At 37.1% G+C, this 27,060-nt stretch overlaps 1 protein-coding gene across 2 annotated transcripts in view; it reads right to left on the reverse strand.

Annotated features, from left to right (window-relative positions):
- HYCC1 (hyccin PI4KA lipid kinase complex subunit 1) overlaps positions 1–26,279 on the reverse strand; it is a 74,171-nt gene extending 47,892 nt beyond the window's left edge. The window contains exon 1 of one of the 2 annotated variants that reach the window (XM_014830606.3): positions 26,054–26,279. The gene's annotated coding sequence lies outside the window, so the exon portion shown is untranslated. The remainder of the gene's footprint in view (positions 1–26,053) is intronic. The other variant, XM_014830607.3, reaches the window with a different exon arrangement.
- Between the last annotated feature and the right edge of the window lie 781 nt (positions 26,280–27,060).

Raw genomic sequence — 27,060 nt, forward strand, 5'->3', positions numbered from 1 at the left:
AATCTCCCCAAAAGGGTATTCATAAGGTGAGGCCTGAGTTAACACAAGGAAAACTGACATTGATCTTGCCAAAATGAGAGGTGAGTATGATAAGAACTAGGAAATCAAGAAAAGAATGAGAGTGAGATTTAGAGATCTTTAAATTAGGGTAATAATCTCTATCTCTTTCTTTCAATTCCTGTTGCTGTCACATTCTAAACCAAACTACTCAAGAAGGAAGAAAATATTTTCTACAGCTAAAGTCTGACCACAGCCACACAGCATTTTTCTATGAATTCATCACAGTTTGTTCCCATAGAAGTTCACAGAATTTGAATAATTTTTTAAACTTTTTATTTGGAAATACTCATAGATTTATAGGAAGTTGCAAAAAATAGTATAGGAGCAATGTTACCAAAATGGAGGAATAGAGAATTCCAGAGCTCCATCTCTCCACAAACATAACTAATAAGCTGGCAAAAACTGTCAAGTCAACTCCTGTAGAACTCTGTAATCTAGTCAAAAACGTACAAAAACCAGGGGAAAGATTAGTGAAGAAAGAAGCCACTGCATTGTGGTAAGAGAGCACTGGGGCATTTTTAAATTGCCCACCTACAATCCTAAACCTCTCAGATCAGCAGTTGCCACGAAAACAGAAGCCTGCATTCTTGGTGCAGATTGCTAGCGACAGATGAAGCAACATGGACCATATTCTCAAAGAACTGGCATTGTTTCAAACTGCCTGGCTACTCCTTGAGGGACTAGTGTAAGGGGTTGCCTTTGTTTTGCCCATTACAGAGTATTCCCTAGGTGAGGGCAGCTTCCTGGGTGACATATGCTGAAAGTATTTAAAGACAAAAATATTGCCACAGCAGCGTGGGTTAGGGATAACAGTCAGCATAAGCAACAGACAGACTGAAAAGCCTGGGAAGGATAAGGTTGGAAAAAGAGATACAGGAAGTAATAAGGGCTTTTAAATACTCCTTCTCCACTGGTGAATTCTACCAAACATTTAATATATTAACGTCAATCCATCTCAAACTCTTCTAGAAACAGAAGAGGAGGGAATACTTCCTAACTCTGTATATGAAGCCAGCATTACCCTGATACAAAGCTGGGCAAAGACGTCATAAGGAAACTATCGGTCAATATCTCTTATGAATATAGATGCAAAAGTCCTCAAAAAAACATTAACAAACCAAATACAGCAGCATTTTAAGAGGATGCTATATCATGACCAAGTAGGATTTATTCCAGGAATGCAAAGATGATTCAAAATTACAAAAATCAATCAATGTAATACAGTACATTAATAGAATGAAGGAAGGAAGAAGTAGAACTATCTCTATGTACTGAAGACATGACCCTATACTAGAAATCCACAAAGAATTCACTAGAGAATCCACAGGAAAAAATGTATTAGAGCTAATAAAGTTCAGCAAGGCTTCAGAATACAAAATCAAGATTAAAAAAATCAAAAGCATTTTCTATACACTAACAATGAACAATCTGAAACTGAAATTAAGAAAAGAATTCCATTTACAATACCATCAAAAAGAATAACATACTTAGGGATTAATTTAACAAAAGAAATTCAAGACTTGTACACTGAAAACTACAAAATATTATTGTAAGAAATTAAAGATGATCTAAATAAATGAAAAATATCCATGTTCATGGATTGGAAGACTTAATATTGTTAGGATGGCAATACTTCCCAAATTGGTTTACGGATTTAATGTAATTCCTCTCAAAATCCCAGCTGCCTTTTTACAGAAATTGACACGCCAATACTACAATTCATATGGAATTGCAAGGAACCCCAAATAGTCAAAACAGTGTTCAAAAAGAAAAATGAAATTGAAAGACTCACACATCCCAATTTCAAAACTTACTATATAATGCTACAGTAACCAAACTACTGTGGTACTGGTATAACGATAGACATATAGATCAGTGGAATAGAATTGAGAGTCCAACTGATTTTCAACAAGGGTGCCAAGGTCATGCAATGGGGAATGAATAGTCTCTTCAACAAACAGTGCTGGGACAACTGGATATCCACATGAAAGAGAATGAAACTGGATCCTTACTTCACACCAAATAAAAAAGTAACTCAAAATTGATTAACGACCTAACTCTAAGAGCTAACACTATAAAACTGCTATGAAGTATTAACTATAAATTACTACCAAATCTTTTATAACTATTTGCTTTATATGTCATTATGAAAATCAAGCTTCTCTAAATCTCTAGAACAACCAAATTTCTATAAATGGACTGTGACATATTACAAAGTTTTAAACTTCGTATGAAATAAGGCCACTGCAGTAATTTAAGCACCACCAGAAGATTATCAAGATTCTTAGCTGAATTTCAGGAAAACAGAGCAGAAGAAAATGTTCAGATTATGTTACAGAATAAAATTAATTTAATCTTAGGGATTTTACTGCTTAGAAACTGCCAATCAACTGGAGATCCTATGAAAGAGCAGGGTATCTGTGCTGTTGCTTGAAGGGAAGCGCTGCTGATTGCTCACTGCCTACCTGTGTCCTGAAGTGAATAAAGTTTCCTCTCAAGGCACAGGGAGAAGAAATATAATATGTAGGCCAGTAAGAGAGGTGTGGGAAGTCTTTCTGAAAACCAGTAACTTAGCCCTATTTTCCTCATAAATCACAAAACAAGTATCTGGCTATCAAAAATGGAGCAGAGATTTTTACTATGGAAAAAGTTTTTTGACAAAGCATCATTTGCCTACTGCAAGGACAAATAAAATTATGTTGGGATAGCAATGTGCTATGGCAACCAGGCCAGTGTGTTTCTGTTGGAAAAGCTAGGAGGATTAGAAGAAAGGTAGCAGTCCCTCTTCTCATTTCCCATTTCCATCTTACTACTCTTTTCAAATCCTCCAGGAATTCAGAAGAATATTTTGTCTGGGGAAAGGATATCTGATCTGAACTCAATAGAAGGTAGAAAAAAGCTATTTGTCAACCACCGTTTTGATATCTGGGCTGCCCCTATAAGTCAAAAGAACTTGATCAAAAAAATGCAGTGAACACAGTGCTGTGAAACTTCTGAGGCCAGACCTTAAGAAATCTACAGCTTCCATCTTCATGCATTTGGAATCCAGCCTCCATTCTGTAAGAAGCCCAAACCATCACGGCTGCAAAGGCTGCATGGAAAAGAACCAAGGCCCCTGCTGAGCTACCAGCTGAGAGTCAGCACCAAGTACCAACTAAGTGACTGAGCCATTTTGGACACTCCAGCCAAATCAAGCCTCCAGATGACTGAAGCTTCAGCTGACAACATGGAGCACAACATCTGCCAAGCTAAACCTAGTCAATTTGGGATTTGCAAGAGATAAAAAAAATTTGCTATTTGAAGTCACCAAATTTGGGGATGGTTTGTTAGGCAGCAATAGATAACCAAAACATTGTCTTAATCAAACATTTAGGGCATATCTTTCTAAGTGCAAGGCATTGTATTAATTCCTATCAGAGAATATTAGATTGATCAAGACATGGTCCCTGCCATCAAGGAATTAGATTTTTCTCTGAAAACTTGTAGTAATACTTATTGTAAATAGGACATATCTATGAATGTCCAATAAATTTGATTACATTCTGCTGATGTATACTTTTTTGCCTGATTCTCTTATTAATAATGGCAGACGTTGTGAAATGGTTGGCTAGAATTCAAAGTTTGGAGAAGTCCACAGCCACAAAACAAAACAAAACTCACTAATAACCATCCTATCATAAATGCTATACTTAATCAATGGAACCAACATGCCACAGTAACCATCACAGTTTCCACTATATTATATAAAAGTTGCTTTTATTCACCAGTACATGTGGATATTCTGATTACAGCACCACAGAATTTTTCTGAGATGTCAAATGACTTCATTTTGATTTTCAGTTAAAAGAATAAAGTTTCATCTTCATTTTCTGCTTTATAGTATAAGATCTTTGCAAATTTTAAGACAACTAATATAATACCAATTTTTTAAAGTCAAACAATACTATAAGGGATTCAGATTTGATAGAATAATGAATAACTCTTACTATTGGGAGCTTCAATATAAAATATGCTACTGAGAGAAAACATACAGTTTTCAAAATTCTTTAAGACTGTGATAGATTTTTCATCTGTCTAGGATGTTTTAAGTAAAGCTCTCATGAAAATTAGGGTATAAACTAGAAGATTCTTAAAGTCCCTGCTCATCCTACATCCACATATAACAATAAATTATTCAAAAGAAAGTTTAGTAAAACGTTATTACATTGTTAGACATTTTCAGACAATGTACCATCTTAATGTTACATAAAGGGATATATGTAGAAGACCACAAAATCCCTACGTCCAATATCCATATCTCAAAGCACAAGACAAACATAGGTTGCTTTCATAGTGTTGAGGCTATCCAAAGGGATGATTTTTATTAATTTGTTGGCAAAATTCAGAGCATAAATCTATATAAAATACCTTTAAACTAATCTTGAATATTGGAGCTTACAATCTCTTCCATTCTACAAAAGCTGAGGAGAAAGACAGAAAAAACAGAAATGGTAACTGCATAATAAAATCACCAAGAAACATATTTTCACTCCATCAGGAAGCCACAGGTCATAAAACCCATCACAAACCACAGTATGAAATAGAACACTTAAAAATAATGCTGAACCACTGAGGCACATGTTATGTTAATCTCAACAAGAAGTGCTCATCCCAATGACAGAGTTCCCAGAGATCTCACCATCCTGGCTGCTCTTACCTAAAGGACATCTATCTTGTCAATAAATTACACATTATTTTAGTCAAGGCTATTTAAATGCTAGCTAAAAAAATTAGGGAGAATATTTGCAAAGGAGCTTGCAGAAATCCAAGGGCAGGAACTGTAGCACAAAAGGCACTTAAGGAAATTGAATCTAAAAACCAGAAACTAGAATTTAGATCCCTATCTTCTAAAGGCAGTCAATCTATTGTAACTTCGCTGCTTTACTCAGTGCATCTGTCTCATTCTTGATAGACTGAACGGCTTCCTGACTCACTCATCCTGCCTATGGCCCATTATGGCTATTCTAGTCCTAACTATCATGACTTTTTTGCTCTAGGCACACACTCTCCTCTGCACCAAACCTGTATTCCTCAGTTTCCCAAATCTAAATTCTTTAAGTCTTTGATTGTGCCAGTCCCTTATTTCGATCCTGACTATAACTCACTAGCCAGCGCGGAGATTGGCCATCCTTGGGACAGATATCTCCCACTGGTCCAACAGCTGAGATCAAGGATGTAGACTCATCTAAAGACAGGTTTATTTAGAAGGGGTTTTACATGGGAAGAAGTGATCAACACAACTAGTATTTAATATAAATATAATATTCTAGGAGAAATCTAACAAGCTGAATATGAAGACACAACATTTCAGTCAAGGAAATCTAAAATTTTTTACTTTCCTTCTCACAGAAAGAGCTCAGATTATGCTTGGAGTGTGCTAAACTCCAAGACCATTTTCAAACAAACTGCTTGCAAATCAGATGACTCCTATCTTGTACTTACCCAATTCATTCTTAAAAACATAAGTTACAATTTAGCCTTTTTAAATTGACTCGCACATAACAGATACATAAACATTTGCCCAGAGAATGAATAAATGAACAAACCTTTGAATCTTTGCTAGTTTGGGCCCTGAATTACATTCTGAGTTTTTAATATAACATTTACCTTACTAATTAGCCCTCCATAGTAGCTGACAATGTGGCATGCAATAAAAGTCATCCTCAATGCAAGAAACTTTGTACTAGAGAAAAAGTAAGGACTCAGAGCTAGAAATATGTTGTAAAGCCATTCATGCATAAGTAACTATTAGTGCAATAACAACAAACAACTTTTCCCAAATTGGACATAGGCTAAGTATAGGAGGCTCCAATCTAAGTAAATATCCATGGCAAAAATACATTTTTAATATGTTTAGTATAGAGAAGGAATAGGGGTCCACGCTGAGGAAGATTCCAGATAGGCCAATGAAACAGAATCTCTGAAATAGATAACAGGAGAAACATCAAGGAGGAAAGCAATAAAAATGCACAGGAAGACAAAACAGAAAACAAAACAGCTCCAATGGAGTGAAATCACTGAAAGCCAGGGCTTTCACTGGGCTCTACTGGAGAGCAAAATAAAAGCAATTAGATAGGCAGTATATTCGCAGTTAAGGCGGCAAGGGAAAAAATGCATTTTTGCTTGTTGTAAGTGAAGATAATAACATTAGGTTGAAAATTTCAAGTTTGACTTTCCCATCCACAAACGAAGGTATAAATTATTTATAGCATGATGATTTACCTCCATTGCCTCACTCTGCCCTTACACTTGTATTCCAACGTGCAAACTATTATGTATTATTAATCTTGCTTAAGAAAAATGTTCTTTTATTTTATAAGTATGATTAATGTGGCTCTCTGAGTGAATTCATACATACTTTATGTAATTGTCTTTCATCAGAGAAAGTGACCTTGAACTTAAAGTACTTTACGGTTTCTTTTAAACTAATGACCTATTTTAAGCACTGCTCGATGCAGAAACCATACTTAGAAGATGCTAAAAGTATGGCAAAAAGTGGTAGTTGGCATTACAAGACTGTAAAGAAAAGAGTTTTTATGCACTAGAACATTCTTAATCGTTCACGAATATAAATGTAAGCTTTCTTGAAAAATAAAGCCCTTTGGTTAAGAAATGTCCATTTGCTTGCCAGAGGATTTCTCATATGTATAATTAAGTAGCTGTCTTTCAATTTGTTAAATTTGTTAATTTTGTACTTCAAATAAAGTACAAGTTATTTTGGAAGATTAAGAAAAAAATGTTTGCTCTTCATTTTAGACAGGTCTATAAGAGTAATAATTTCTAAAATTACAAATCACCAGAAAAGAGAATATTAAGAACTTCACTACCAGTTTACTTAAGTTTGAAGTTTAGAATTGTGTTGGAACTACAGGTAAAGTTCAGTCCAGATGTTAGAAGCGTAAATACATACAGTACATATTTAATAAATACTTGTTGAACAAAGGAATAAATTTCATCCTTCATAATGCCTGTCAGATTCACCATCTGCTCTCCATCTCTAAAGCAACACCCTCAGTCTGGGCCTCTATTGTCTCTGCTCAGTTCACACAGCCTTCCCACTCCTGTTTCTTCTCCAGTGTGCCACACACATTATTGCCCGACTAATCTTCCTGGAACACTGCTTTCTCCTGGAACATACTATGACACTTTTCCACATCATTTCTATCAGATCTTCCACCTCAAGCTCCCCCTATAATATGGCGATAATTTACCTATCTAAATTTTACTTACTGCTATTCTCCAAAATACGTCATGCCATTCCAACCTCCATATCTTTGTCTACACTTTTCCTTTCTACTATATCTTCCTTTTACTCCTCAGCTTTTTACAACCTACCCAAGAAAAACTCAGGGCCCATGTTGATGAAATATATGGGCTGGGAAGGCAGACTGTCAGGAGAGAACTATGGCGCTGCATCTACGAGCCACAACAGCATCATCTGATTGATTGTTTTAAAGATGAATTGACTGACATTGGCTGAGAAAATCTCATACTAGAATTTTATAAGAATTCTAAAGAGTTCACTTGTATTAGTTTTGCATTTCATTAAAAAATAAAAGTATCACAAATTGAATGATTTTTAATTTAATACTGGGTAGAAATCTATAAGAGCAATTATTAGCTGAAATAAGATTTTCCAAAATGTTTGTAGCATCCTTTAAAAAATATAATTATGTATATATTAAATGATTCAAGTATTACCTCAGTAAATCAAAGTTCATAAAATCCTAATAACTAAGACACAAACTGTAAAGTTTACGTTGACAGATTTTAACAGAGAAGTGAAAAAGTTTCAAACTATAAAAATTATCTCAATACCACTCATTGACATGCTTATTGCACAAGTAATAAGTAGTATAGTGATTAGTAATGCTTTTTACATATTCGCTAGACCAGAACCTCAAGTTAAAGATTTGTTATTCATCCCTTGTCTAGGTCACACAATGTATCTAGATGGGAGGCCAGGCAGGGCCAGAGAGGGAACAAAGAAAGAGAGAAAACAAGACTAGGCAAAAACAGACATAGGATGGTTAGTCATGTGGATAACTCACTCAATATTTTTATATATGCAAAAAGTCAATATTATTATATATTCAAATTGCAACATTAATAATTCAACAAGTCCTTGAGTGCCTACTGAACATAATGCAAAGTGTTTCTATTAGTTTGTGCTATTAGCAAAAGAACAGTAAAATATGGTCTTTGTCCGTAGGAGCCTGTAAACCAGATGGCAAAGGGAGAGGAGGATAGATAAGGGGAAAAATTAATCAAGATAGCACTCTATATTTTCTAGAGGAATAATTACAAGTAATAGAATCATGATAAGATCATCAGACATACACAAAATCAGCAACATAGAGTGTAAAACAAGGGTTCTGCTTATTATGCAACTATAAAAAATTACAAAATTTCCATTAAGACAGAAAATAAAACAAATAGAAAATTACAAACACTTTGGCAGAACATTAAATCTCCCATCTCCACTAATTAATATTTTCTTTGTTGGAGAGTTATTTTTAATTGCTACAATTAAATCTTTTCCACATAACTAAAAGAAGTGTTCATCCTTCTCACTGCTGCTATCTCACTCTTCAAAAGAAAGCACTGTTGTACTATTGTGTATTATTTCAAACTTTTTTCTATACATATACTATATAATCAGAAGTTCTCAAAACTCTTTACTCTTAAAAATTGAGAACCCCAAAGAGCTTTTGTTTATGGTTTATACTTACTGATATTCATATTTGAAATTTTTAATGACAAAATTTTAAACATTTATGACAATAATAAATCCATTACATGTCAATATAACATACTTTTATTAAAAATAATTTTCCTAAACAAAAAAAATTATTGAGAAGAATGGTTTTGTTTCACATTTTTGCAAATTTCTTTAACGTTTGGCTAATGGAACACAGCTGGATCCTCATAGCTGCTTCTGCACTCAAACTGATATGAATAGTCAATTTTGTGTTTTGATTTTTTACCAGAAGAAATGGAATCACTCTCCAACAAGACTTGATCTTTTTCCACTTACTGTATCCTGGACCTTTTTGTTCATGTGTGGCAAACTATTACTATTATATTTATAGGCTTCAAAAAAAACCCCTCCTACTATTTACACCTTTGTGTAGTCCTCTCCCACACTGATGTTGTGCTTGGCAACATGACCTGTTTTGGCCAGTGCACTTTACCAAGCATGATGCCAGCAGAGGCTTAACAAGAGCTTGCACCTGGGGCACGTCCTCCTGAAATACTTCCTCTTAGAAAGTAGCCACCATGCTATAAAAGCTCAGCATAGACATCTGGATGAGAAGCCACATGGAGAAAGATTTTGGAGGATGAGAGGCCATCTTGGGGATTTCAGCTTCAGTCAAGCTCCCAGACGAAAGCAGCTGCACAAGTGATTTCAGCCAGACTGATTTTAGCTATACAAAGACAGAACAGCCCAGTTGGACCCAGTCAACCCATAAAATCAAGAGAATAATAAATCTTTGTTATTTTTAAGCCACCAAGTTTTAGGATAATTTATTACACAGCAACAGATAACTAAAACACCATAGAATACATATAGAGAAAGTGGTCTATTTTGAAAAAAACAAAAAACTTCTGAATATTACGATTTTAGTTAAATCTGTTAACTTATGGGTATTTATCATTTTTGAAACATTTGCTAGTCCTTTAACATGGTTATTTCTGATTTTTGCTATTTGAACAATGCTGTGACAAACTTTCTTGTATTTCTGCAAGTACTTCTATAGGATAGACTCACAGAAACAGCATTCCTGGGTCAAAGGTTACTTGTGATTGAAATTTCAATTAAAAACTGCTAAATTGCCCTCCAAAAAGATCATATCATGTTATACTTCCAGTAACATTAGATGAAGGTGCCCATTTCCCTATGCCCTAACCAACTGCAGACACTATCAATCTTTAATTAATTGGCAATTAATTATTGCCAATTTTATGGGCCAAAAAACCCACAGTGCAGACTTCTATTTGCATTTCTTTGAAAATCTTTTCAAATATTTGTTGATTATCTCTATTCATTCTTCTGTGACTTGCCTATTCACATACTTGGTCTATTTTTCTCTTTCTTTTTCTTGCCTATTTTCTTTTAAATGTATTTGTGGAGCTTATCACAGACTATTTTTTTTTAATGTTGCAAATATTTTCCCACTTTTGTCATTTGCCTTTTAACTTTGTTTTTGGTACTTTTCACTATACAGAAGTTCTAAATTTTCTTGTAATCAAGTCTGATCATCTTTTCCTTTATTAACATTGAGTTTTGTTTCATAAAATTTTTCTCCAATATTTTCCTCTACAGTTATTACAGTTTTATTTTTTATGTGATAGATCTTCAATACTTCTGGATTTATTTTACACACATACAGTGTGAAGCTAACTCATTCTCCCCAAATGAATAACCAATAATACCAACCCCATTTATTGAATCATTTCCCACTGATAAGAACTGGTACCTTTAATATACACTAAATTATTTGGGTCTCTTTATTCTTTTTTCTTTCTTTTTTTTTTTTTGAGGAAGATTAGCACTGAGCTAACATCTGCTGCCAATCCTCCTCTTTTATAGCTATATGTGGGACGCCTACCACAGCATGGCTTGCCAAGTGGTGCCATGTCCGTACCAGGATCCAAACTGGCGAACCCCGGGCTGCCGAAGCAGAACGTGAGCATTTAACCGCTATGCCACCAGGCCGGACCCTCTTTATTCTATTTCAATGATCTTTTTTTATTATTCTTGCATCTGTACAACACTATTTTAATTACTATAATTTAAGTGCTTTATTGGTTAGGAATTTAATTAAGTGTACATTATAGCAAAATCCAAAGTAACAGTGACTTAAACAAGATAAAGTTTATTTCCTTCCCACTAAAAATGAATGGAAGAAGTTAGGAGTCCAGGGCTGGTATGGTGGCAGCTGTCTGTTTTGCTCCACTATCCCAGCAAAATGGTTTCCATCCTTAAGCTACTTCACATTTCAAGATGGCTACTGTAGCCATCCTGCCCACATTCCAGGAAAGAGGATAAGGAGGAAAAAGAATGCCCTCCTCCTTCTTTTTAAAGAGACTTCCTTCTCTAAGCCCCTTATAAACTTACATATTTATCTCATTGGCCAAATTTAGTATTAATGGCCACACAGCATTATGGGAGGCTAAGCAAAATCACCTTGAGCAGGGTGACACATAGTCAACTAAAAATTTGGCTTCTATTCCTAAAAAGTGAAAAACAAATATTTGTGAACAACCAGCAGTCTGTGCTACAAGTGCATTTTGTTATCTGATAGAGTTTAGTTTATGTTGCTATTATAAATGAACTCATCTCTTTTGTTTTATACTTTATATTTTATTCTATGTAATTATAATTGCTTATTTTAGGTATTTAGGAAGGCCATTGTTTTCCTATGTAGCCTGTTTATTTTATTTCTAACAATCTTACTGAATTATTTATTCAGAGTTTTTAATAATTCTTCAGTCTGTTATCTTGAATTTTCTAGACAATCATATTAATCATAAATAACTGTTCCATCTGACAGTTAAACTTTTTATTCCACCTCAATGTTAATCTCCAATTTAATCTTACCTATAAGAATTTTGCCATTCAGTTAGCATACCATACTTTGCATTTCAAACATTTTAAACTTACAGATCTTAAAGTTTGCTGCTATGGATATGATAATAAAGAGAAGTTGGCACAGCTGCTAAGATGAGAAAAGTTTCATATAATGTTATTTTATGAAAAGATTCCTGAATTTATAATAGATAAATAAATAATCCAATTAGAAAAAAATATTAACCTAAATAGCTAATAAAACTATCTGCTTGTTTAGTTTATAGATAAGGGAGAACTATCAGTACCACAAACAAATAACCTGTGCCAATTCATCCTCACTCCTCACACACTCACAAAGAGGCACAGACATTTTAATCATGCTGCAAACCTATACAAAGCACGTTCCTGTGACAGCTTGGTATCACACACTTAATCTTAAAAGGTAAAGCTGAATGGAAATTAAATGAAGATCATATACTTGAGTCTAAAAAATGAACTGGATAAACAAAGATGAGGGACACACGATTACATACAGAAAAAATAATTTAGGTGCTTAAGGAAACAGTAAGGATTTTCAAACGTAACACAACCGCCAAAAATGTTAATGCCTTATTGGGCTCTATTAATAGGAAATATTTAGGACAAGGAAGTTGAATGAGTGACACCTGCAATAGAACACGATATTCTAAGGATATTGAAGAACAGCACAGGGAAAAGCTAGAACAGCAGCTCGCATCAGAGTTCTGTTTCCATCAATTCTTCCAATGTGACCAGGCAAATATGGAAACTAAGGCTCAGAAAGTTTAAGTGACTTGACTGTTAAGGGACATTGAAGTGTAAAAAATAATAGCTGTTCTACCTACTACACATAATAGTAGGAGGAAGTAAAATATGTTAAACCACTGTAAATTGTAGAATGATAAGTGAACGTAAGTTACCATTACTAGTATTGGTTTGGGAAAATGCCATTCAACAAATGATCTATATTTGAGGATAGATTTTATTATTTGTTATTTGTTAGCTACAAACTTATCAGGATATGACAAAGTAATCTAAATTAAGACTGTAAAAAAAAACCCTCAAGTTCTTACCATACACAGAATTTGACCTGCTTAAGAAATTTTTCATAACCAGATTTCTCAAAGCTTCTGTAGTTTTGTTTGTGACTATTTCTTTAATGAATTTGTCATCAGGAACTTGATCAGGAGCACAGCTCCTATTTCTAGAACATATTTCCAAGACTGGCTGTATGACAGTTGATACCAAGGCTAAAAAAGTCTAATTTAATAAGCAAGTTTCAATGACATACATTTAATGAAACCAACTCTTTACAGTCATTTACCTCACTTAATTTGTTATGTAAAAAAAGAAGGAAAAAAATATATTCTTTGAAATCTCTATTAAGTCCACAATTTCAAATTTCAGAGTTAGAGGAAAAGAACTTTGGAGATCTAGCCCACTCACCTCACACTAGGAAATCAAGACGTATACAGAGGTTAAGTACAAGACCACTCTCCTAGTCAGTTACAGAACTACTACCAGAATACCAACTCCTGGCTCCTTCCAACTACACCTCATATGATCATTGTAGAATACAAACAATCAGGGAAAATAAGATCACTGTACACTGGATCTTCCTTAATGAGGGATCCCTCACTTCTGATAAGAGTCTGACTTTTAAATTCCAGCTATGTCCCGGTCCTTTGGTTCCGTGGGGAGGAGACTCTTTGGTCTCGTCGTCATTTCAGGTCAAAATTTCTTCTTCTGCACATGCTCTGGCTATGTGACTGCAAATTTTCTGAAAGGCAATTTTTAATCACTCTGCTGATAAGAGATGGAGCCAGTTGAACTGGTCCTCCAGGGCCCATGGTTACAAAAGGACTTCTCAGAGCCTTTAATATGCTAAATCTATGTTATGAATTTCCAAGAAAGGTATTTAGAATGAAATATTTTCCCACATATATTTGACTATGGCATCCCTTACTGTCCAGACACAACTGGCATCATTGGGAATACAGTCTGGAAAACACTTAGTGTGAGTCAAATGTGTCATACATAGCAATGATAGATGTTCATGGATAATATTGTGATAATGACTAACATTCCTCAAGCACTTATGTGTCTGGCACTATGCTAAGTGCTTTATGGGAATTTTCATTTAATCCTCACACCTTTCCTAACTAGCAAATTAATATAATCTCCATTTCACAAAAAAAGGAAGCTGAAGCTTAAAGAAATAACTTGTCCAAGTTCACACATAGTAAATAGTTGACCTAGGGTTAGAACCCAAGCAGCCCAGCTCCAGAGTCCCCATTCTCCATCACTATTCATGCTATCAACAATCCCTCCCCTCCAGCACACAACAGTTCAAAGTTTATGATACCCTGTCTCATGAATAATTGACTCTTTATTCTTTTCTTCTCCTAATATTTTCATTCTAAATTGAAAACTAAAATATTTTCATTCCAAAATAAATTGGTAGGGGAAAATAAATCACCTGGGTGATTCTGTTTGGCAGCCAAGTTGAGAACTACAGGGTCGTAGAAAGAACATGGGAGGTACTGGAGTGAAAGTCTTCGGTTAGACCTAGCTCTGCCACTTGTTAGCATGTGACTCAGGAAATTCCTGGTTTCAGTATTTTTCTCAACAACTGGAATGAAGGAAAAGAAGGATGAAAAGAAATGGTACTCACCACAGTGACTACAGACTGCTAACAAGGGTGCTCCAGAGCACATGGATGTGACTGAAGTTTAAATACCAAAATTAGATTAAAATTCTTACTTGCCCATAAGCTAGAGCTTTTTGTTGCCTGTTTTGTTTAGATTTATGGCAAACACAATTTTTTTTTTTTAACTCTGAGACAGAGAACTTTATTCAGTTTGCTTGTTAATTTAGTTTACCCTATTCTCAGAACTCTGGTAAACTACTTCCAAATGATGAAGGAGGAAGTGTTCCACTTTTGTATATGTTCAAAATTTTCTCTTTTAGCAAAGTTATCTCAAAACACTGTAAAAGAGTTGACTAGGATCCGGCCTCATGGCATAGTGGTTAAGTTCACATGTTCCACTTCAGCGGCCCGGGGTTCACGGGCCTGGATCACAGGTGCAGACCTACACACCACTCATCAAGCCATGCTGTGGCAGCAACCCACATACAAAATAGAGGAAGACTGCCACAGATGTTAGCACAGTGACAATCTTCCTCAAGCAAAAGGAGAAAGATTGGCAACAGATGTTTGCTCAGGACCAATCTTCCTCACCAAAAAAAGAGTTGACTAAAGACAGCACTATTTGATAAATGACCCAAATTAAAAAATGACAAGAAGAAATAAGGTAACAATTGCAAATATATTTAGCTTATGGCCAAAGCATGTAAAGAAAAAAATGTTGAAAATGGCAGTGGCAACTCAGTATGACTGGTTGATATCTGAGGGTATGGCAACTATCAAAGCAATAGGCATGAGCCAAAAGAACATTATACTGCCCCTGTTTTTTATAACACAGGCAAAGTAATGTAGCTAAGATTTTATACAAGCAATTAGTTTAAATTAACATCATATTAAAAAGTATTTTATTCAATTTTCCTCTTCCATTTTCTACTTTGAAAAAGTAACCAGGTCTATTGGCAGAGGCTCTTGAACCCTTAGGAACACAAATACCCTATAAACACTTTCTCCTTGCCAAACCAAACAAATTCAATTGATCTAAATAGCTGGCAGTCTGCTTGCCACTGACTGTACTGTTGGGGAGGTGGAAGGAGGAGAATAGTTATTACTTTCTCCATTAAGCCATCCCAATTTCTCTCTCCCATGTCTTGCCGGGGGAAAATATAAAAAGTTTTAAGGTTTGGCATTGAGCTGGGCACATTGTTCCCTGGGGATAGACAGGTTAAGGTATATGGGATTTTGCTACATCCAAGCATACAAGCCATCTGTATTAGTTTGCTAGGGTTGCCATAACAAAGTACCACAGGCTAGGTGGTCGAAACAACAGAAACTTATTTTTTCACAGTTGTAGAGGCTAGGAGTTCAAGACCAAGGTATCATCAGAAGGGTTGGTTCCTGCTGAGAGCCGTAAGGAAAGGATCTGTTCCAGGCCTTTCTCTTTGGCTTGTAGCCATCTTCTCCCTGTGTCTTCACATCGTCTTCTGTCTATACAAGTCATGTCCAAATTTCCTCTACTTATAAGGACATCAGTCATACTGGGTTAGGGCCCACCCTAATTACCTCATTTTAACTTAATTACCTCTGTCAAGACCCTGTCTCCAAATATGGTTACATTCTGAAGTACTGGAGATTAGGACTTCAACATATCAATTGAGGGGAGGCGGGGGACACCATTCAGCATACTGACACCATCAAAGCTGCAATAAACTAGGATCCCAGCAATTAATCTGATTCTCTTTTCTTGTAGTAGAGGTGCTTAAGTAACATCCATTTATTCGTAAACTATTAAATGTCTATGTCCTAGATGCTCGGTTTACAAAAATAAACATGACAGTCCCTGACTTAAGAGATTAAGAGTCCATTAGGTGGGACAGGTAAACCTAAAACAGCAGAATTAAGTGTCCTTTAATCCCTTTTGAAACAAATCAAGGCAAATCAGGGTATATGCAAATAAAGTAAAATGATAAAAACAAATGCTATGAGGAAAAAGAGGGAATGTAAAAGAAAGCCCAATGTAAATATTATCTTGCAATCATTTTGCTATCATTCACCCCTCCATCCTCTCTCTTTCCCCAAAAATAATAGCATACAGAAATACACTTTCCAAAGCACAGCTCTACTTTAATCCCTTTAAAGCCTTTTGCATTCTAAGTGGCAGTTTTCCCTGCTCTAATGTTGCCAACAAAGGAAGAGAGAAATGTTAAGAGAACTAAATTCCAATTGACTTGCGGGTTGGGGTGATGTCTTAGGGTAAGTCACTGCCCTTTTGTAAATTGGAATGAGCCTCTCAACCATTAACGAAGTCTGCCAATAGAGGCTCAGATGTTCAATTAGAAAATGGTTAGGGCAGAGGGAGGGTGCAATGAGAAAATGCAAGTAAACACAGTTAATGGTGGTAATATGTACTAATAGAGCCATAATAATAAAAGTAACGGATCTTCACTGCACTACAAAACTTTTTTTGATTCTTCTCAATCAGAAACTCAGTAGATCTTATTAATATAGCTGTTTTTCTCGTTTTAAAAAATTATAGTAACCAAAGCAGAAATAAATAGTTTAGTATGATCATGTTGATTTATATTAACTGAGGTAACAGTCAATTTGTTTTAGCAGAGGCTGAATTATAAAATTATTTTTAAAATAAAGTTTTCAATAATATTGTCTTATACTAGTATAACAAAATGTAACTTAGACATTGCTTTACAGCTGAATTTGAAACCAAAATTAGTACAGCAAAAATTTCTATCTTAGTTCCTCCCAAAGCACTTGAAAGTCTTGTAAGAATGTTTAATCCCTAAAGCAGTTCAAGTATTTCTTTTTCAATTATGCATTGTTTCTGAAGAAAGTGTTTATAACAAAATTAAACATCTGTTTGAACTCTTTCATCAATAACCAATTCCTGATTGAGGGCATTCAAATTCAATAAATAACATTATATTATAATAAACTTTGGAGCTGTATAATCTGGTGACATGAAAAGCATCTGCCCTGATTACCATCTGTTATCAGCTTAATGTGATTTCTATGAAGAGGCTGTCCTTTCTGAGATGCTACCTAAAATTGTGTAATATATTTTAAGTTCTCATAGTGAAAAGAACAAGTTTTACTCTTTTCTTGGCCTTCGCCTTTCTTGACTTGTCCTTCCTTTCCCCTCAACCTATCATTATCATGGATAAAAAGAATGTTTTATCTCCAAATAAAAGTAATTGTTAAAAATTAAATATTATAGAAGAGGAGCTTATTAAAAGGAATCCTTTCATAAAACATTTTAAGTAGAGAATATAGTTAACACAAATTACAGCAAGGATAACTGAAATTTCTCTTGCACACCTTTCTATGAAGAGAGGGATTATGATTATATTCTTCCTTTTATAACCCCCCCCCCGTGTCTTAACACAGCTCAATAAATAGAAGTCACAAGGCATAATAAAAAGAGTCCAAAACACTCATGTCCACTTTTCAGCAAGTTACTTAAACTTTCTAAGTCTCAGTTTCCTCAACTGTGAAAAGTAGGTGACAACATCTACATTACAGGAATGTTTTAGGAATTAAAAATAACAAAAATAAAGCACTGGCACACCGTAGATGCTCAATAATGATAGCTCTAATTATCACTAACAAAATATTTATCAACTGGACAACTGAGAACGAATGTCAGGATCTTACAGTTCCTGAAAGAGGAGATGGGGGTGGGGTGGGAGAGAGACTTCAACAGATTCCGAGGCCCTCCAGTTACTCCCCTCCTTACTCATTCTTCACTGATTAACTTTCTGATTTAGTAGCCTAATCTACTGCCACTGCCTCAAATTATTTGACCTTTGATTTATTCCTTAACCCCTTTACAGTAGTACGTATTTGGTTCTCATCATATACTCTCCATGACCTTATAAATGACAAATCTATTAGTTCTTTCTCAATACTCATTCTTTCTCTTTAACCTTACCACAAGCATCTTATTTTCTGAAACTCTACTAAGAAGACCTCACGACTTTGATATTCTGGTTCTTTCACCTGTATAAACATTCTTGTGATTTTCTGTACTTCTCTAACAGTTTATTTGATTTGCACATTTCTACCTTCCCTACTTAGTTGATGCTTCTCTCCCTTTCCATTTCTAAAATACTTCCACCTTCCTCTCAGTTCCCTTATCAGGATCTGCTTAAAGTTTCATAATTTCCAAAAATAGTCTCTCTCTCTCTTCTAAATACTAAAGTGTCCACAGCTTTCGGGGGTATGTTGTCACTCCATCCGCCACGGTAATATCTATGATTAACAAATCAGCAGGAACCTTGAAATTTGGATCAAAAGGGCATCGACGTGCCTGGTAAGTTTACAGAGGCCAGCCTGGCAACTTTTTATGCCCTCCATGGGCGGAGGTGGGTAGTATAGTATGTGTATGTTGATTAGAACCAATACCCTAACTGAATTAATTAAATGCTAGCTACATATAAAGGGGGGGAAAACCTGAAGAGCTCAAAAAGATAAAAACAGAGTTCATAAATGCTTGCTCAATTTAAGCACTTTTAAGGTTGACATTATTCTCTTAAATTTCCAAGCCTATAAATCATACTATAAAAGTGTAAATGCAAGTCTTCCAATAGCTGAAACCTCAAATAATTTTTATAATACAGTTTAAGAACTCATATACAATGTTTTCATTAAGTCAAATGCAAATAACTGAAGGAATCCTTATACATTTATATGAGAAAGCAACTAATGTTCATCAGCTAATCAAAAGACTCTTTGTCCAAGAAAACACACACCAAACAAATATCACTGAACATTTACCACTAAAAGGCCACCCTGATGCAAGCTTCCACAATGACAAATATTTAAACTAGAATGGAGAAGTACTGTTTCCAAAACTCCTTGATCTTTCATGTGTTACACTTAACATTCTTAACAAGGTACAAACAGGATTCAGGAATGCAAATTGATCTTGAACATCCAAAAAATTAAAATATGAATTATATAAACTGTATTACACAAATCTCATCCCATTCCCATTCTGGGATCTTCTCTCAACCACACTGGGCTGTATTTGTTAAAATAGCATAAGATATGATATCAACACAGAACAATCAGTAAAAATTATGATAGGGTACCAAAAACTGAAACTAATTAGCCAAAGAGGAAAACACTTAATAAGACACTCAAATAAAATGATTAAATTTACTTCTCAGTAATAGAGAATGAGGGAAGAGTCCTGATTAGGAAAAAATTAAGGTACTGATTAAAAAACATGAGTTATGGCTACAGGTAGGAATTGGGTTTAAACTTTCTCTACCTCTAACCACCTGTTGATCTTGAATAAGTATCTTAACCTTTTTGAGTCTCAGTATCTTTATCTGTAGAATAAGGATAATAATAAAGTTGTGCACAGATTAAACAAAATTAATTACGCAGAGTACTTAGGAAGTAGCACATATTAAAATGTCAATAAATTGTATTCAATCCAAAAAGACCTAGACATTTTTACAGCTAAACTATTTCAGACCTTCAAGAAAGAGATTAATTGCCAGAGCACACCAAAAGATGGAAAGCTTCTCTCTCTCTTTTTGTTTTTAATTTTACAAAGTTAGCATATTCAGAAACCAAAACCTAAAAAAGGTAATACAAAAGGAACAGTAAAAACCAATCTTACAGAGCAATCAAATCTAGCACTACTTTAAAGAGGTATGCTATTATCAGGTTCCTTGTATTCCAAAGAGATCAATTAGTGAAATCTACTAGGAAATCTTCTAATATAATTCATCAACCAATAGGTAAAAGAAGAAAAACTAGGGGCCGGCTCCGTGGCTGAGTGGTTAAGTTTGCACGCTCCACTGCAGCGGCCCAGGGTTTGGATCCTGGGCGCGGACATGGCACCGCTCGTCAGGCCACGTGGAGGCGGCATCCCACATCCCACAACTGGAAGGACCTGCAATTAAGATATACAACTATGTACGGGGGGTTTGGGGAGATAAAGCAGAAAGAAAAAAGAAGAAAAACTATATGATCATCTTAATGTATATTATGAGGGCATGTGATCAAATTTAATATCTTTTTTCTAATTTTATCTCAATTCCAAAAAAAGGGAACAGAAGACTATTTCCTTAATATGCGAAAAAAATTATCAAAAAGAATACACAACTGTGAAACCCTAAAGGCATTCTCATTCAAATGAGAAATGAGCCAAACATGTTCACTATTCACTACTATAATTTAATATTATTCTAGACATTCTGATCAATGTAATTTAAAAAAAGAAGTAAGGATTAAATATTGGCAGAAGGATAAAATTATCATCATTTACAAATCTACAACTGCCTTATTACAAAATCCAATAAAAATTATTAGAATTAAGGGGCCAGCCCGGTGGCACAGCAGTTAAGTTCACACCTTCCACTTCGGCAGCCTGGGGTTCACTGGTTCAGATCCCAGGTGTGGACCTACACACCGCTTGTCAAGCTATGCTGTGGCAGGCATCCCACATATAGAATAGAGGAAGATGGGCATGGATGTTAGCTCAGGGCCAGTCTTCCTCAGCAATAAGAGGAGAACTGGCAGCAGATGTTAGCTCAGGGCTAACCTTCCTCAAAAAAAAAAAAAAAAAACTATTAGAATTAAGAGTTTCATAAGATGACCAATTGGAAAAGAGTATACACAAATCACCTACTTTTCTATGTTCCATCAGGAAGATGTAATCCTCTTTAAAATACAATGGAAAAAGATTCCATTCACACTAGCAACAACAAGTTTTAAAATACTCAAAATTAATTTTAAAAATAGGCAGAACCACATGAAAAAAACTACAAAACTACAAAAAGATGACTTGATGAAAATACTGTAGTGATATCACAACTAAAAAATTAATTTAGAAATTCCAGTGGGGTTCTTTTGGGATCTTAATAAACTGAATTAAAAGTAATCTGAAAAAATATATGAGAAATGCTGAAAATGTTTTGGAAAAGATAACAGGAATTCACCCAACCATATAGTAAGATACATTGAATTGTATACAATGAAAGAAATTTTCAGAACTCTAAGAAACAATCAGACAAAAGTTTTCACTCCACCTTTGTTTATGATCAAATACAAAGTCAAATAATATTTATATATTAGCCATTCCGCTTTCAGCCCCCTGCCAAAGGTAAGACTCAAGAGCAAGGAACGCACCCCGGAACTCAGAACCGGTAGGGCTCAGCTTTTACCTATATCCAAATCCTGAGCCAGAAATCTTTTTTAAAAAGTGGATGGGGGAAATATAGGTATTATTTTTCTCAGGATACAAAGTATGGGCCTTCCACAACTTCTAATCACAACTCTTCTTTGTCTCATTTGGGAGACAGAGGACTGATTTTCTCCTCCAATGTATTTAAAAGGCATATATACAAAGGGCAAGCAAGCAGGATTTCTTCTGAGCAAAGATGCTTAAAACAGGAGATTTTCGAATGTTAAATGTTCTCTTTCCTCAGTGCAGATATGCAGCCTAACTCCAAGAGGGTCAAAAAGACTCTGGCAGTACTTGGCTCTGAACAATAAGCAAGAGTCAAACTGTTAATTCCATCTGCTTCCCTCCCAAAAACGACAAAGCATAACACGTTGGTACCAGGGGTCTCAGGCTCCATTTAAGTGATTTTCCTGAGCGGCATCCATTTTTACAATATTAAGATGCTCTCCAATTTTTCTGAGTACTTAAGAGAACTAATTTTGATATTACATGATGACAACTTTTATGCTGATAACAAAGAAATATACTACCTTTAACATCACATTCTTGGTTAGTGATGTTGTTCCAGAATTGTCTTCCTTTCTGATTGGTCAAAGCTCTGAATTCCATTCACTTCTATCTCCCTAGGGACTTAGTTCCAATAAATACTTTATCTTCCCTGAATCTCTTACTTCTCACTTTCCTAATGTATGTAAAGGAACAAACAACATTCCTTCAACCTGTATCCCTCTGCAGTGGTTTTCAACCATGCTTGCACATTGGAATTACCCAGAGAACTTTAAAATACCTATGCAAATTACCCAGGGAACTTTAAAATACCTATGCAACGGCCAGCCCTGGTGCTCTAGTGGTTAAGATTCAGTACAGTCACTGCCATGGCCCAGGTTCAATTCCTAGTCTGGGAACTGCATCGCCTGTATGTTGGTTTTCATACTGTGGTGGCTGTGTGATGCTGAAAGAGATGCCAGTGGTATTTCAAGGGTCACCCATGGTGGACAGGTTTCAGAGGAGCTTCCAGACTAAAACAGACTAGGAAGAAGGATCTGGCCACCCACTTCGGAAAAAACCAATGCAATTAATCTACAGTAACAGAAAATAGATCAGAGGTTTCCCAGGGATGAGAGGAAGAGATTACAAAGTATGAAGATTACGAGGAAACTTTTGGAGGTGATGAATATGTTCAATTATTTTGATCATGGTGATGGTTTTACAAGTGTAAACATATGTCAAACATTAAATTGAATACTTTAAATATGCATAGTTTATTATATGCCAATTATACTTCAATAAAGCTGTTGAAACAAATACTGATGCCTGGGTCACATCCCACCCCTCAAATTGGTATGGAGGTTCCCCCGGAAATGAAGATTCTTAAAAGCTCCCTAGATGACTATAAATGTGCAGCTAAGATTAAGAACCACTGCTCTATAGGTATCATTCTCTCCTTTCTTCACTTCGGTTTTCTTGAAATGCCTCACTCAATCACGTCTACTTTATCATTACCTATTCTTTTTCAATCTTCCAATGACTGGTTTCTGAACCACCACTCAGCTAAAACTGTATTTGTTAAAATCACCTATGGACTCCCGACAAATTCACAGGACCTTGGAGTCCTCTACTTACTTGCCACCTCTTTACTGCATTCAAAATTGTTGACTCATTTCCCTGCCCATTTGAAAATCTCTCCAATCTTAGCATCTCTCCCAATGTTCCTCCTACCTTTCTAACTACTACTCTTCTATCTCCTTCACGTTATTCTTCTACCTATTTCTGCTCGTGGTCAGCCTGTTCTCTAGCTACTGCTTTTATCATGCTAAAGACTTTCCCTGAGTCATTTCAACATAACCAAATCAACATGGCTTCAATTCAACCCCCAGTATTCCCTCAAATCCTGATTTCTTTTATAAGTTCCACATCCATAGATCCAAACATCTATCTACACCTTCACATGAATGCTCTACAGCTTCCTCAAATTCAGAAATTCCAAAATAGAATTCATCATTTTCCCTCCATTTATGTGTTCCTCATTTCCAATCAATGCAACCAAGTCAAACCCTCAGGGTCCTTATTCCTCCTTCTTTCTTCCCAAAGGTAACAGGACCTATCAGATTCTAACACACTCTGCCAGAGTGAGGGTCTAAAACACAAATCCATTAAATGTCTTCTTATTCATCCCTGTAGGCAAGGGATACAATGCCCTGGTCTGGCCCTCTACCACCCTCACTATACTCATCTTCCACCATTTCTCTATCTAACTTGTGCATTCAAGTCATGTCAATGACAATCTTACTGACTTTAGACTTATTATTGACAATGATTTCTCTAAACTGCCACAGTTTCTTATGCCTCCTTGCCTTCTCACTTACATTCTCCTCTTGGAAGGTTATTCACTTACCTCCTGCACTTGGCAAAACTATATCATACTTCAAAATTCTACTGTGTGCTCCTGACTCTACCTACATCCACCCTGAGTTAGCCATCTCCTACTCTGCTCCCTTACAACACTAGGCATATGTCTATTCACACTTATTACATAGTATTATAATTGTTACTTTACTCATCTATCTTAAACATTAGACAGTAAATTCCTTGATGACAAGAGCAATGACATTCATTTCTGTACCCCTAATACCTATTCAGCCTGGGTCAGTGCAAAATAAATTTTTGTTTGGCATAATTTCAGTTATTTACAAAATGTAAACTTAATACCCCAAAAATGGTCTTGATGCTAACATTTTTTAAATTTCTTAATATTCATTATAAAATAAATACCAGGCAACAGGGTCCTGAATAAAACAGGTGACTATAAGATATATCTAAACTCTGACTATCAAAATGACACCACTCTAAAAAATGCAAGCAAGAGCAGATTTCATAAAATAGAAACATAACAAAGAAAGCATAGCAGGGATAACATACTGACCTAGCTAATGCTACATCTGGGTAGTCAGATCCAGGTACCTATTGTTAATGTTGATAACTAAGAGGGTTTATAATACCCCTATGGTAAGAACTGTAGTAAATCGAAAAAGGATAAAACAAGCCAAATTCAGAATTTGTTTTCTGAACAGGTGATGATTTTCTGCCTTGCCACTTTGTTTAAAGGAACTAATAAACTATTTGAAAAACTGACTTTGAAGCTACTTATTTATTGGCCAAGCAGATCCTAAAGATTTCTTTTCTCTCTTGCCTTTCACTGCACTTCACAAATACGGTGCTTTGTACTAATATTCACCTTGTAAACCTTAAAATGTCCTTAAAAAAAATCCTTAGAAATTGAGGGGAGGGGGAGTCTGTGGATTTAGGAGAATGTGGAAAACAAGGCCCCCAGGACTATTACATTGATGGCCTCAAGCTTACCGAGATCCTTCCGACTTTGAGCAGATAAGATTTTAAAAGCTGACAATTTCAAACTGTAAAGTGTTACATGAACCAAAGAAGTGGTATACCTGTTCCAAAAACTACTGTGTGACCCAAAGGACAAATAATTTGCAAAAGGACAACCTGGCCCTACAGCCTACAGAACGGGCTCTGAGACAAGTAGCAGCCGCCCGTGGAACAAACTCCCCCTACCTGAAGAGCGCAGCGGCTGCCCGGCGTGTGACAGTGTATCAGAGGACCGATTCTGTGCAGTACGAAACCGCCAGGGCAAAATGAAATCCTTCAGGAATGTCTGAACTCCAAGGGTACAAAGCCCACATGTGCACGCTGAAGGGCGGATACCCAGTTTTGCCAAAGCGTGCAAACTTGTGGTGTTTTAGTGCAACAATTCTTAGACAAAACCCCGACGATTCTCGAGTATTTTAAAATCAGCCTCGGGAGAAGAATAACTCATAGAAAGAAGGGGCAAGGGCTGAAGAGATCTCCAGTGTAATGAGCAGGGAAGGAATCCTGGTTGCTTTCTGAATCTCTTCGCCCTGCAGGGGACCAAAGACCGAGGAGGACGTTGCTTTCAGAGACGAGGGGGTCGACGGTGACCATTTTGGCCGCTAGACTGGACGGCGAGCGGTGGCCTCGCTGGAGTGGGAGGGAGGGGCTGGATGGGGTGGAAGAGGCCAGGCCGGAGCATCCGCCGCGGCGGGGTGGGGTTGGGGGCTCCCACCCCAGGCCGACCCCGCACAGGGGCCGCCGGTCGGGCCGAGGCGGCTGCACCCGGGTCACGCCGGAGTCTGCACCGCTCCTCGCCGGGAAGGAGAAAGCGCCAGTCCGCGCGCACAAAGCCGCCGCCGCCCAGGCACAGGCGGGCTGCGCCCAACTTCGGGGCCACCAGCCGCCGGCCGAAGCCCTCTCACCCGGCCGGCCGCTCGCGCCCCCCGGACGGCCCCCGAGCCCACCCGCGACGCCTCGCGCGGGAGCCGTTACCCCAACGAAGCCGCCGCCCCGGGGACAAAGTCCCGGTCCCCTCCCCACCAACGCCTCGCCCCGACTCCTCCCTGACAAAAAAAGTTATCGGTCACGGGCAGCCCTGGGGGCCCGGCGTGGGTTGCTTGGCAGGACTCACCAGAGTGACTCCTCGAGCTCCACCTCCAGAACCTCGACTTGTCTGGCTCGCAGCGACAGCGACGGCCGCTGCTCTGCCTTCCCCCGAGTGGCAGCACCAACTGCCCCCCTTCTTCCTAGCAGAACGGGTCCGGGCGAGCCATCTTCCCCCTCCGTTCACTGACTGACAAGCCAGCCCCGAGAGCCGCCACTGCCGCCAACCACTCTGACAGGCACGACCGGGGACCGGTCGCCAGGCAGCCAACCGCCACCGCCCCACGCCAGTTCGGCCTATCGCCGTGCCCCAGGGCGGGACCAGAACAACTTCTCCACCAATGAGAATCTTCCTCTGCTAGGCCTGAGGCAGAGCCGTGCGGTGGGAGGGAGTGCGCCCTCGGTGGGCGTGGTCTGAGCAATGGGCGTGGTCGGGGCGCCCAAGGGGAGAAGATTGACCGTAAGATTTTCGGCAGTGGCTAGGCGACAGTTATCAGTGAAGGTAGCTTAGACTCTAAGCCAGTAGAATTTATGGCCCTGTCAGAAGAAAGTAAGCCTTTCGGAGAGATGTTAACTATCATCACAGAGGGGAAACATTGATATTTTAATTTCTTGGTCAGGAGGATTTACTTCCCAGTATTTCAAGTCACAAGAATTTATCAAAATCTTGTCAAATCCCAGGAGGAAAAATGTACGTTTTTGCAAAATGGCGATAAAAACTCTTCCCATCTTATTGTATCATTGCTTTTGGCCTTAGCCTGGAAAAAGTCAAACACAATTCTTCAATTTTCTTTCCATGGGCTCTCTTTATTTTCTCCATGTTCCCTCCCTACTCTTCTCTCAAACTCACACTGAATATTTGGTGTAACGACTGGAACCTGAGAACAGCTGAACCAGCTCCTACGTATAGTCCCTCTGTTCTTTACTTTGCCAACTCTTCCTACCACATCCCTCTCGTCCAATCAGAATTAACCAGAAGAAAAATGGACCTTCGACCGGGAAGACAGGAAGTCATTCTAGATTTACACTGGAAAG

The sequence above is a fragment of the Equus asinus genome, chromosome 1 (genome assembly GCF_041296235.1).
Source record: "Equus asinus isolate D_3611 breed Donkey chromosome 1, EquAss-T2T_v2, whole genome shotgun sequence".
Lineage (NCBI taxonomy): Eukaryota > Metazoa > Chordata > Mammalia > Perissodactyla > Equidae > Equus > Equus asinus.